Source organism: Fundulus heteroclitus, chromosome 1, assembly GCF_011125445.2.
Source record: "Fundulus heteroclitus isolate FHET01 chromosome 1, MU-UCD_Fhet_4.1, whole genome shotgun sequence".
Lineage (NCBI taxonomy): Eukaryota > Metazoa > Chordata > Actinopteri > Cyprinodontiformes > Fundulidae > Fundulus > Fundulus heteroclitus.
Window position 1 is genome coordinate 37107245 of NC_046361.1, and position 13992 is coordinate 37121236.

Consider the following 13992-nt stretch of genomic DNA (forward strand, 5'->3'; position numbering starts at 1 on the left):
GAGTGGCTAAGCTTTTCAAGACATGAGTCTCTGAGGTTGTTCCCCTTCTGTGGCTCCAGCAGATCCTGAGGTCCTGGTTAGAAGACAGTAATCCTGCAAAAATGGGATTGTTTTTCCGTTTCTGTTAACAAATCTACATGACAGCGTTTTAATGAATGAATAATCTCTGAGAAGATGACACTAGTAGAAACGTTAAAAATTTTGTAATTTCCTGCCACCCCACTCTGCTTAAAAATCATCTCCACCAAGTTACACTGCACATCTACATCATTCCAAAAAAGTTAAAAAACAAAACAACTGGACTTTTTTCCCAAAGTTTGAAGATGTGTCCCCAAAGAGATAAAGACTGCAGCTCTGAGTCTTGTTTCACTTTATATTCACCTGAACTGTCTTTTGCTTCAGCGTGGCACCGAGGTTGCAACGGCATCAAACTATCCTTTGATCTTCTCATTCCAAAACATAGCAATGTGTTTCAATTCAATTCAATTGTATTTATATAGTGCCAATCAACAACACATCATCTCAAGGCATTTTAAAAAGTCAGATTCCATCAGATCCTCCAGGTTGGTGAGAAAGTTTACTCTCTAAGGAAACCCAGCAGGTTGCATCAAGTCTCTCCAAGCAGCATTCACTCCTCCTGAAAGAGCGTAGAGCCACAGTGGACAGTCGTCTGCATTGCTGATGGCTTTGCAGCAATCCCTCATACTGAGCATGCATGAAGCGACAGTGGAGAGGAAAACTCCCCTTTAACAGGGAGGAGAACCTCCAGCAGAACCAGAACCAGGCTCAGTGTGAACGCTCATCTGCCTCCACCCACTGGGGCTTAGAGAAGACAGAGCAGAGACACCCGACAAAAAATACTTGATCTGCACAACACACTCTTGTTTCTGTAAAATTTCAACCAAACCCTTTTAGCCAGTTTAGGCTTAATTACAAAAGCAAGCCTTGATCGCTATTTTTGGAAAGGTTTGCCAATAATTACCTATACACGGAAATGAGTAAGCTGTGCAGAGGCAGAGGCTCATGAAAGATTTACAAACGTGACTTTTCATCCAACAACAGAGAAGGACTCTGTTGTCTGGACAGGTTCTAAACCGAGGCAGCATTAGGATGCATATCCAGGCTGTGCAGCTCATGTGTGTCAGTGGACCAGCGCTTGAAGTTGAACTGACCTAGTGGAAGGGCGAGTGCAGGCGATTTCAGCAGAGATCCAGCAACCTTAAACCGTACAACAGGCACGTCCAAAGTCCGGCCCGGGGGCCGTTTGCGGCCCCTGGACTGACTTTGTGTGGCCCCCAACTGAATTCCAACAAAGTTTTGGTCCACCAGCCCAGATAGCTGATGCAGATGGAAACTTTTTAATTTTTTATTAGGGCAAAATGATCACAGGTTGATCATTTTGCCCTAACAACTGGAGTTGTTTTTCAACTATGAAAAGCAAGTCCAGTTGCTTTGTTTTTTACTTTTTTTGGAATCACAGGTTTAGGTCATATAAATGTAAGATACAACACAAGGTATTCATCTTTTAATAACCACAGTTTTTGTATTCTATTTTATCTCATAGTAAATAGGATTCTATATATTTGAGGACTTTACTCAAACGCAAACATTTGTGCATTAAAACCTGTTTTGAATTCATTTATTAAAATTAGCTAAATATAGCAAGTGTTTTCAAAGAAGTACTGGGATAAAACTTATTCTTTATGTTGCTAAAATAATTGGCACAATGGGTGGCCACCTTTTAATAAAGCAAATAAGCAAAACCTGCTTTTGAACTTTGCACCTACAGTTATTTACACATCCTATTACTTCAGAATATCTATTTTTTTAATTAAAATTATTATATTTTGTAGAGCAGGTTTTGCCCTCAGGTACTTTTGACTTGACAATTTCAGCCTACCTGCCGAAAAGTTTGGACACCCCTGCTGTACATGAAGAAGGGTCAAGATCATGTACCACAAAATAGTGGGCATCGTGTCTATGATACACACTAAAACAACAAAGATCCTGGAGAACATCTAGCAGGGCCAGAGTTAGCAGATGATCCTCAAGAGGACACAACAGGAACTATCATACAGCCCAGAGTGCAAAGATGCTGGCAGGAAAATTGTAAATAGAAGTGGCTGGGGGGGGCTGCACTGGAATACATTAGCTGTACTAATACTTCTACTACTACCTTCAGAAAGTGTGAAGAATCATTGCTAAAGACTATTTAGAAATACTACAAGCAACTCTTCTTGAGAAATTACTGTGTAGAAAATTGCTTTAAATGTTCCAAATTCCCATTTTTAGAACCATTATCGTTTCTCCTCAAAGCACAGTGTGAGGAGTCATTGTTAAACTGTGGAAAGCAGTTAATACGGGTGAATGAAAACAACGATGGAATGATCCCAACTGTCTCAACTGCAGTCAGATGTTGTATTGTCATTTGTGGTAAAAACAAAAGGGAACGGGGGGGGGGGGGGGGTGGGGGGTTGGTGGGGACAGCGGGAAGCACTTGATGCACAAAAAAACCTCAAAGCCGCGTTTGTTTTACGTTAGAGCTCAAAATGTTTCAGCAGCCTGAGCAGGGCCAGCTCAGGATTCTCGCCTTGTTATGAGGAGATAATCTCCTGAAAAGAGGAAGAGCTGGAATGTTGTTGGTAGACTGACTCGGACCACTGTTTCCTTCTTTCCTGTTTTCTCCCAGGCTTACACCCTGACCTCCTGGAGTCCAGTCTGACGCTGTGTTCAGCGCTGCGTCGCATGCATGACGGGGGCCGTCACCAGTTTTTGGTTTTGTCAGCTAGTGAGGTGAATATGTGACGTATTATCTTAGAGCAGCAGAGTGTCACAATGACTCAGCTTTAGGTCAGTGACCCATTACAGTAAACTAAGTCCTTCCTCTCAACTGCTCCTTTTATGGGTCACTACAGGAAACTATCTTTCTCCATTTCCCCCTGTCCCTAACATTCTAAGGCTTTGGCTCTCCCGTAAATCACATACTGAGCCATGACCCCTAGATGAAGAACACACTGGGGAACGCTCCTAGGTATGGTTAGCCCACCAAGTTTACTCCAGGAGCTCATGGGGTACTCCATGGAAATGATCCCATCTCCTTCACGCTCTGGGGTTGCTTGTGGAGTACCACGGGGTCAGTGTTTGGGCCAGTTCTCTTTAATAATTTGTATATTATAAATATATTCACTACCGGATGAGCTTCATCAGATTAGTCACCTGAAATGGTATCCCAACCATCTTGAAGAAGTCCCAGAGTGTGATGATCTTGGCACTGGTGCTGGTCTGATCCATAACTCAGCACACCTGCCCTGCTCCACCCTGCCTGCAATCATCCTTCACCGGTTCCACCCGTTCTCACCAGTATAAAACCTGCCGTCAGAACAGCCAGCAGTGCCAGATTGTCTTGTGCCATCCCGGTAAGACCAATCCAGCGTTCTTTGTTATCAACCCGTCTGTCAGCCTGTCTGTTTCTCGACCTGTTTCTGCCTTCTGTTACCGAGCCTGCCTGATCCTGTTTTGATTCTGCCTGACCGCCTGGAAACCTGACCCGATCTGCCCCTGGATGACCTGGACTGTCTGCCTGTGTACCCGGCCCTATTCTTCCTGTGAGTACCGGAACCCGTTCTAGCCCCTGTGAATCTCTGAGCCTGCCAGTTATTGGACTTGGACTGGACCTCGACCTGTCTCTCAGATCTCCCTGTCTGTACTGCCGCTGGATCTCTGCCACCTGATACCGAACTCAGACCTCCTCTGGATAATGCCTTGGAAAGCCCCCGAAGGGACTGCCTGCCTGTCGGCCGCTCAAGGGCTTTAGCCCCGCCAGCCCAGTCCGCGGACGGACCTCCACCGCCGGACCTGTTCGCCTGCCTCACAGCCGACAGGCAAAAAATTTTAATCAAAATTAAAAATTATTAATAGATAGTAAGGCATATTCAGATAAATATGAATTTTTCCAATTACAAAAGGAGAAAAACAATAGTCAATTATAGAATGGTGTAAAAAAAAACTAAATTTAGGCTTAGACTTAGACAACTTTATTTGTCATCCTGCATGCACAAAGTCCGTACAGAACGAAATTTCGTTTGCATACAGCTTGGAAAATCACGGTAAAATGCAGTAAATTTCAGTAAATTACAGTGTCCATTTTGTGGATTCAGCAGTTCAGAGTCCATTTTTTCGCTTCAGCAGTTCAAGGGTCTGATGGCATATGTCGAGAGTTGGTCGGAGCCAGCTGCCTCAGATGGGCGCCGCCGAAAAATAAATAAATAAATCAAAATTTGCATGAATGTAACAAATAAAACTCCCTGACAATCTAAAAAGTGTGGAAATAGACATTAATATCTGAGAGACAAGAACCCGTGCAACATGTAACATGATGGTAAACACTTCTTGAGTTTGTTGGAAGCAGCAGAGATTATAAAGTCTCTCTTGTGAATTTATTAGAGATATTTCAGACAAAACGAGGGATATAGGGGCTGGAGTTGCTCACCAAGTGTGTGATAAACAAATTGCATCACGTTAATTGAGTCAATTCTGCACTTTCCAGCAAAAGTACTGACCACAGAGTCAATATTCAACCAGAAAGAAGTTCCCTTTACTTGCTCAGTGTGAACCAGCCAATCAGGCAGTAGGGTCTCCCTAATCCCGCCCACTGAGTTTGATGGGTGAAGCTGACAGTTTAAATCATTTTATGAGGCCACGCAACGCCATGAGATAAATAAATACAAAGTGAAATAATGACATATACATTTAAATTAATTTATTTAACAAAAATGACATTTAATTATCTAATGTCGCATTGTAAAAGGCATATTAATTGTGTTTTTGGTTCATTTAATTATTTAATTTTACATTTGATATTTAATTATACTTTTAATTGTTTAATGGTGTACTAAATAAATAAATGGTTAATTTAATTATTCAGTGAAACATTTAATGGTGCATTGATTTATTTCATGGTGCATTTATTTATTTCATGGCATATTCGTTTAATTAATTTTGTCCCCTCTAACCCTCCATACTAAGCTGTTCCAAAGCCAGAAAAGGAATCACATTATCCCTCGGCAGACGCAGTGCATCAGTCCATCTCCTGCTCCATCAAACCTATCCACTTTTATGTCTTTACAGATTTTAGTGGTTGCTTTGTACAATTCTGTATCGTTGATGGAGTTACTATGGAGAAGCTTACCGGAGCAGAGTTAGAGATTTAAGGAGCAAAGCAACAGTGAATAAACCAGAAAAAGATTTTACAAAGTGAAGTTTCTTTCAGGTTCAAGCTGCTGGGGCAGGGCTAGCGCGCTCTCGTGTGATTGGCTGCCCCACCAAACCACTGGATTATCTGTCTTCTCTGTCCTCCCTCTCTTCTGTCCCTGCCTCTCCACACTCATGTCAGCCACACTCACTTGTCCCGAGGTGTTGAAGGCGGGGGACATCATTAGGGGAAATGACTCTTGTGTTGCATTCCAGCTCTGATAATAAAACTGTCACAAGGGAGGACGCCATGACGGCTGCAGCAGTGATTAGACTGAATTACTCATTTTTCCTTCATTTTCAACCTTCCTCTTTGTCAAATAATTTTTCTTTTATTATAAACTTTTTTTTCTGACAATCTGAAATATAATTCAATTTTTATATGTTTGCTTAACTGTGTTACAGCAGGCATAGCCTGGTTAATTTGTAAGCAGAAGAAGGTGAGGATCAAGGACAAAGACCTGCTGATGGCAGAACAATAAATCATTTCATTTATTCCAGGAATCTTTTTTGTGTCGGTGAAAAACCAGATCCCAGGTAAAACTATATTTTTAAATGACCTCATGACCGATTTTCTGTTTTTTATTTTATTTCCATCAAGTGACAGGCAGCTTTAGGGGGGGTTGGGGGGGGGGGGTGGATTGTGTAAAAGGTTTTCAGTCCCTGATCTGGAGAGTCAGGCTCAACCGTAATCAGTGCCTTGTGTAAAATTCATATCTCTTGTATTTTCATTTACATTACAACCACAAACGTCAACTTTTCCTTTATTGTGATGTTATGTGATGACCCAACACAAAGTTGAGCCTGTTTTTGAACATGTTTTCCAAATGAAGATCTGTTGATAATATCATATTCAGCAAATTCGAATATTATTAAAAATATAATTTGTTTCAGTATCTAAATTCACTAAGGGAAACACATTATATAGGTTAACACGCACTAATTATGTTTTAAAGCATTTATTTAATTTGATTATGATTTTTTCACCACCAAACAAAAACACACAATGTAACATTAGAATATTGCATCAGACCGATAAAAAAGCAACATTTTTCATGCAGAAAGGGGGAGGGGGCCTAATAAAAAGTATGTTCAACATCGGCTTAAAGGTAATTTTTTTAAGGCCTTTAAGATAAACTGTGAAACAAATATAAAAAAAACATGAGAAACAACTGAATGCATCATCAACTCTGGCATCTTAAAATGATGTAGGTAGGAAATATACCCTGGACATGTGTCTCTGGCTGGATTTTCAGTAAAAAGAATAAATAAACAAACAAAAGTTTGTAAGAAGTTCTGATTCTATATCAAAATAATGAAGATAAATATTGAGCTAATTGTTTAAAAGCAGGAAATTTAAAATCATCCAGCTTTTGATGTCATCAAGACATGTCACATGCCTGTAGTCGAAAGTAATTGATTGGATTCATCAGGATTTATGGATAAATATAGCTGAGTGTCATCAGCATAACAATGGAAATTAATCCCATGCTGTTTTATAATTTTACCAATCAGAAGCATATATATAGTAAAGAGAATTGGTCCAAGGACTGAACCCTGTGGTACTCCACAAGTGACCCTAGAGTTTGAAGAAAATGTATTATTAATATCAACAAACTGAAATCTGTCAGACAGATAAGATTTATATTGAAAATAAATCATTGCAATATCAGTATGTGGCATACTCAAGCTGCAAAGGATTGCTTAAATTAAAGCACTGTCATTTTGGGCTAATCTATTGGAAGTGCCATGAACCTGCATTGTTCAAGTTAATGTAGCCAGTTGGACAGAGGCTCACGGCGGTACACACTAAAACCGTAACATGCTAAAGGTCACAGAGTGATAGAAGCACAGATGAGAAAAAGAGAGGAAAACCAAAATGATCACCATCATGAGATTTTCTAATTATCGTGCAGCTCCGATACACAGCACTCTCCCTTCCTGGTAAAGTACCACGTTAGATCCATACATAAAATACTATGCACCAGGCCTAATTCACTTCAAATGTGGAACTTTAAAAGGAAAAGGTATATTTTTTATTCTGCATGTTGAATCATCTTTTAATGAGCGTCAGAAAGTCGACCAAGATGCAATAATGCCTTGATGCAGATTAAATCATCCACAGCAACAAAGGCAGCTATCTCATGAGGTGAAACAGTGGATTAGGATACTTCTGAGATGTTTGTGAGCGCCTTGCTTATGCTGATACTAGGCTATATTGTTTTCCAAGACTGTGACTGCAGTAGTGACTGTGGGTGTCGATGCCGCTTAAGGCAACGACATTAATAAGTGTCAGGAACCAGTGGGAGCCCACCAGTGGGAGAGGCAGACTCCTAAAGAGGTTTTAATGACATTGAAAACACAACAAAAATGTATTGTGTACAAGCACTGTGTGCAAATCTTTCCAGCTGTGAAAGTCAGGATTTATTACAATGTATAACTGAAGATGCAGTGACCTTATTATTTGCTTGCACTAAGACACTTCTGCATTGTGCAATATCCTTCCATCCATCAATTGTCTTTACCCGCTCAGTTATTCGTGCAGGGTCGCAGAGCAGCTGCTGCCTAACTCCAGCAGTCATTGGGCGAGCGGCGGAGTTCACCCTGAACAGCTCACCAGATCGTCGCAGGAAAACACAGAGACACTTAGGACCAACAACCATGCACACTCACACCTCAGGGCAATTTAGAGGGACAATTAAAGGTCGCAGCTACAACTTTTTCATCAAAGATATACATTTTTTAAAAATAATGCATCCACAAAACATCTAGATTGGTGCAAATAAATGTATACATTTTCCTGAAAAATGTATATGCAGTATATACAATAAATAATTGTTTTAGAAATCTTCGACAGGTCCACAATATATAAATGTTTGCTTCTGTTTATGATGCCAACGTCAGCATAGAAGGATTCTGCACCGATAACAGGAATAATAGGTTGAAGTCACGTGAGATAGAGCTCAGGCGTTGCCAGATGGTAGCATATCTGTGATAGAACTGAGAAATTGGCGCAAAATTTCTCAGATTCAAGCGGACCAGACGAGAAGCAAAATGAGGGTGAACATCGGTCAAGTTTTTGTGCGTTTGTGCCGATTCAAGGAAGCAAAGGAGCTCAGAAGCGACTCAGAGGTTGCCACTTCAAAATAATATTTTTAGAAACACAACGTCACAATGACGTCACATCACGTGGTACGCAGTGGGGCAAACTTTTGAAACCCGCCGCTGCTTTGCTTTAAAAGAGACGTGCGTTAGCCTAGGTTTTACTCGGTAAACGACAGCTTTTTCCAAATCTAAGACCATGGTTTTTAAACATTGTTGCTATGGAACGTGCAACAGCGACTCGAGTTACGCTGATCGGCCGCATATGAAGGATGTTTTCTTCAAGACTGCCAAGGAGAAATGTGTGCGCTGGGACCGGGGCGGTCGGCCTACACAACAGTTCAACCCGGAAAAAGTTACCAAATTCAAGTACATATGTAGCAAGCATTTTGTTGGAGGAAAGGGCCCAACCGAAGAACATCCTGACCCAATTCCAGCGACATCAAGTAGTGAACAGGTAAGAGTATTTTGGTGGCCGACATGTTAATAAACATACCTCTCAACTTTTGACGATTGTTGAGAGTGAGATTGTTGACGGGGGGGGGGGGGGGGGGGGCTGTTGGTCGATTGAAGACGGTCCAACGGGGGGGGGTGGGGGGGGGTGCTGTTGTTCGATTGAAGACGGTCACTATTTTACACGGACTTTAATAACACATGCAGACTTACCATTTAATTCGCACACAACACGGACCGTAGAAGTGTTTCACTTTGGATGAGGGAACCTTGTTTGCGCGGCGCCGGTCCTTGCAGCTGTGTTACCGCTACTACTGGACGTGCGGAAACCATTGTACCGCAAATTGGTTCCGCCATGACATGAAGCGTCCGTACGCGTGCATTTCAAGAGTGAGATTTTCATTGTAAGATTGAGATTTTCAAAGTAATGCGTGTGAGCGTGTGCAATTGATGAAATGCGTGTGTCACACGGTCAATGCGTGAGAGTTGAGAGCTATGTTAATAAAGTAGCGCCTGCTGCCATGACAGCATATAGGCTATCATGGTAGCAGGCGCTAACATGATAGCCTGCTACCAGGATAGCTTACTCAAAAACATTTCAAATGACACAAACATTAAACATATACCCATTCCTGGACGGTGATTGCAAACAACAAAAAAAAAAAAAAAACGGCCGACGCTGCCATGATCCCGCGCAGGAAAAAAAAACAAAGCTTACTGTTCGATCAACTCGGCCAGTTTTCCAGTTTTTTTAAGCCCTCGAACCTCAAGCCATCGTTTGAGCTGAAGGTTGGTGTGTTCTTCGACAGTTCGGCCAGTAATCCGTGTGCCTGGGACATCGTCTTGGGAAAGTTTAACGGCTGTAAAGTCGGTCAGATCGCTGGTTCTGTTGCGCTTGTAATAGCTGGGTTATCCGTGCTTTCTCTCCTGTATGCCCTACCTAAGCGGCAAAAGGGGCGTTGCTCTTGAGACGGTGACGTCACGTGCGCGGTACCGCATTCTGGACAGGTAATTTAAAGGGGAAAAAAGTAATACTGACACCTAGTGGCTGAAATTAGTACAACAGCCTGCCCCTGACGATCTAATATGCCGTTTCTAAACGGTCCTGCTGCTGTTGTGTAACTTACTGGCTTCCATGTTTGCAGGCTGCTGTTCTTTTGCCAACATAAAATACCAAATCCTGCACTCTTTTTTTGGGAACCCTGGGAACTCTCATATGATTGGCTGAGGAACCAGGAAGTAAACACGGGCTACAATCTGGATCGAGGTAGTTCCAGACCATACTTCTAGATTTGAAAGGAGAAAAACTTGACTAAGAAATTGTTGATGGAGAGGACCAATAGTTTATAGGGAATGTTACTTCCATCCCAGGTGACAAATGAGAATGATTTAGGCTAATTTCACAGTAAATATCTTACTTATTGCTCCTTGAACCAGGGTTTCACATCGTGGTTATAATGTAATGGCTGGTTAGTCTATACATTGTGTGCTTTCTGACAGTTCAGCAGTTAGTTGTAAGTAGTGGCTCTAGTCTGTTCCTGGGAGTTAACTTAGATAACATTAAAAACCCATGAGAAAGTTTTGACTATTCTGCAAACCCCCATATATATCTCCCGGGATGTTATGCACCTATAGCAATTTACTGAAGCCTGAATGCAGTCATTGTTCTGCAAAAACTCCCCATCCTAAGTTACTGTTTTTAAGGTTAAGTCTGTATAACTTTAAAATACACTATTATCATATAAATGATTATATATTTTCATAACAATTGCAAAGGCTTCTAACATATTTTTGGTTGTTTGAATGTTGAATCATTCACTGGTTTGGAAAAGGTCTTGCAGAGAACAGCGAGGTCTTGCCTCTTTCAGTCTATTTGACTGAGAGAATGGCGTTTTCTTATCTGCCGCAGATACTGACACATCAAGCTCTTTTACGCTTATTAAGAGGTTGAGAACGTTATGTATTGCTGTGCCCATCAGTGCAATCCCTCATCACCTTCAACTTAAATCTACTTTTAGAAACTTCTGCCAGATCCAAAATAAATTTACCAAACTTTCTTTTATGACTGATCAGTTTCCAAGGCGCTGATCATCCTCTGATTGTTAGCAGGAGATCAGAACTAATTAGCAGGTCTGATGATTTTGAAGATCATTTGGGGAAGTTCCCAGCATGTGAAGCTCAATCAAACAAATGTTTGGCACCTCCTTCGTCAATCCCGTTACTATTTTACTGTCCCATTTCCCAGCATACCAAGCTTGTTCATGATCGTCAGAAATAGAAAGGAAAAAAAAAGATTTTGGTTTGAGGTGAATCTGAGTCAAAAACTGATCTGTGTTGTTCTTATTTCTTTTACATTTGTCTGTTATTGTCATTTATCCAACCTGGCCACCGGCCTGCTTGCCTTTGTCATCCATCCGTTGTCTAAACCTGCCTGTCCTTGTAGCACCATGGCTCAGCTGGTGCATTACTCCAGCCATGCACGCACACTCTCTTACCTAAAGGCAATTTAGGGCAACCAATTAACCTAACAGTCAACTGTGGGAGGAAACCTGAGAACTCGTGCATGCATGGGGGACAACATGCAAACTCCATGCAGAAAGACCCCAGGCTGGGATTCAATCTCTGGATCTTTTTGCTGCAAGGCAACATCGCTGACAACTGCTCCATCATGCCACCCCCGTTATATGAGTAAATTGTTTGTGCAGGATGTTGATGTATCTGATCGTCAAAGATGATTTTCTCTGATCCCCATTGTTTCTGGTCATATAAAGAAGAAGCATTTTTCCACATTTGGCTAAATTTCTTGTTTTGTCTCTTAAGAGTAACAAAAAAACACAATAATAAAACAGAAACAGACCCAAATCTAATAACTGTAGCACTTGGAGTACAATACGAATGAAAAAAAGTATTATTATTATTATTATTATTATTATTATTATTATTATTATTATTATTATTATTATTATTATTATTATTACAAATCTCAGGTTTCTAGACTCCATGCAGAAAGTTAAATTATTCCACAGACCATGAAAATGCACCACTGTATTATCTGGATCAGAGCACCCTCTAGTGGAAAACACAGAAATAGCACCTTAGGTTCCTCCATGGATCTTCGAACGCTTTGAAATTATAAAACGTTTTAAATAATTTTATGCAGCAGAAAGAGAGCATGAAAGTATGTATTTTTCTGATAAAGAAACCATCAAGATATACCAGTTTACCCGCTTCTTGTTTCCAACAGCAGTAAGACGGCTGGGGCCATGGAGGAGCTGCACAAGGCTGCAGGGAGACCGCTGTTGGAAGAAGATGCTGGGATGTTCTGTTAGCTAGAGAAAAATACAGAAACTGTGAGAAATGTCTTTATTAAATAAGAACAATCCTGCAGCCCCACTACATGTACGAATATACCGTGTGAACAAATGTCTGCTGGCAAAAACAGCCCAAAAGGATGAGGAGATTCAGATGTGCTTCGGTCAGCTGGTTCCACATTCCTGGAAGAACTGGTCCTGGTTAGCAGACCTGCAAAGAGCCAAAAGAAGCAAGGCAAGGTAAGTTTATCTGTATATTTCAGTACAAGGACATTGCAAAGTGCTTTATTTGATTAAAATATATGAAAATAAAAACAGAATAGAAGCAAGCAAAAAAAAAATCAGTTGGACTAAAATGTAGGAAAATTTAAACAAAATAAAACATGGAAAAACAAAGACTAAAACCAAATATTAATGATTTTAAATTCATTGCAGGCCTTGTTCAGCTGCCACAGACACCAGACAGTTTGTTAACTTGTCAACTGTGGCAGATAAGGTACAAGATTAATTCATATTTTTGTTGATAATCTCAGAAAAGAAAGAAAAATTATACACCACCATCTGCAGTTGCACTTTTGAGCAACTTTTTGTTAAAAAAAAAGGTCATTAAGGATTTATGGCTGGTTCCAAGACAACATGACTTAGAGGAGTTTTTGCTGATTGAACATAATTTTTTCCAATCTGACGTTATTCAGATTTATGTCTTGTGTTTCAAAAATGCTGATTGCTCAAATCCTCTCCACAATACGTGACTTTAGACAAACACAAACTCTCATTTCCTCTAATTTAAAATCTTTTCTTGCCGATGGAAAAAAAAAAGAATACACATCAGTTCAATGCAGATATTTAGAAATTATGTTAATAAACGAGTTATTCTGAGAATGGGCTGAGTGGGACACAGTTTTGTTTCTGATCAGTGTTACTAGGACTGCATGCAGGACTCCTCTGCAGAGACATGAAGGCAACAACAGTGCAAGAAATGACTTGTTTCAGGATGTTTTACCTCCATCCTGCTCATCCGTGCAGCGAACAGGAAGGGAGGTAATAATGCACACGTGATAGTCGTGATGTTCGCATCATGATGAGAAAGCAGGAGGGAAAAATCTAAATGCTGGGTACTAAAAAGGCAGGAGGGTCACGCAGAGGTTTAGGTTTTCTAAATTTGCTGCGACCAAAAAGAAGTCTTGGAGATTGTAGGTCTCTAATTGATCTAAATTTGGTGGAATAACTAAAAGGGAATGTTTCAGATCCTTTTCTGTAAGCTTATCTCAACTCATGGGATTAAATATTTTACTTGAGGATAGTTTGACTTTGGTTTACTTTGAGTGGAGCTGTTAGTTTTTTGTTGACACCGTCATTTAGATTGATCTCTGATCACTTCAGAAAGGAATTAGAGCCACTGCGTGAAAAAAAACAAACATTTTTTATAGGAATGTCCAAAAGAGGACATTAATATCTTAACATATCAATATCTTGTAAGGAATTGTTCCTTTTAGAGTATTTATCCTCCCTGTCTGTAAAACCTGACAGCAAACACGAGCAGAGAAGGCAGGTTGTCACTGATCCCAAGTCAAGAAGCCTGAGTCACAGTTATAGTAAACAGCCCCCCCCCCTCCCCCCCCAGACGTCTCGGTGTATTGATGACATGTCCTAGACAACGGCAGACATTAGACAAGGACACGAGCCCTGATCATCATCTATTTTATTGACCGTTACTTTCTTAAACCATCCTCTCCTGCAGTGCACACACACACAATGAAACCCACCCACCCACACGCCGAGGTTAAGTGAGTTAAACCTTTAGTGGAGAAGGATGGAGGAACCCTATGCAGCTAGAGGAGGAGGAAAACAGCCCACTTGATGTGGAGGAGATAAT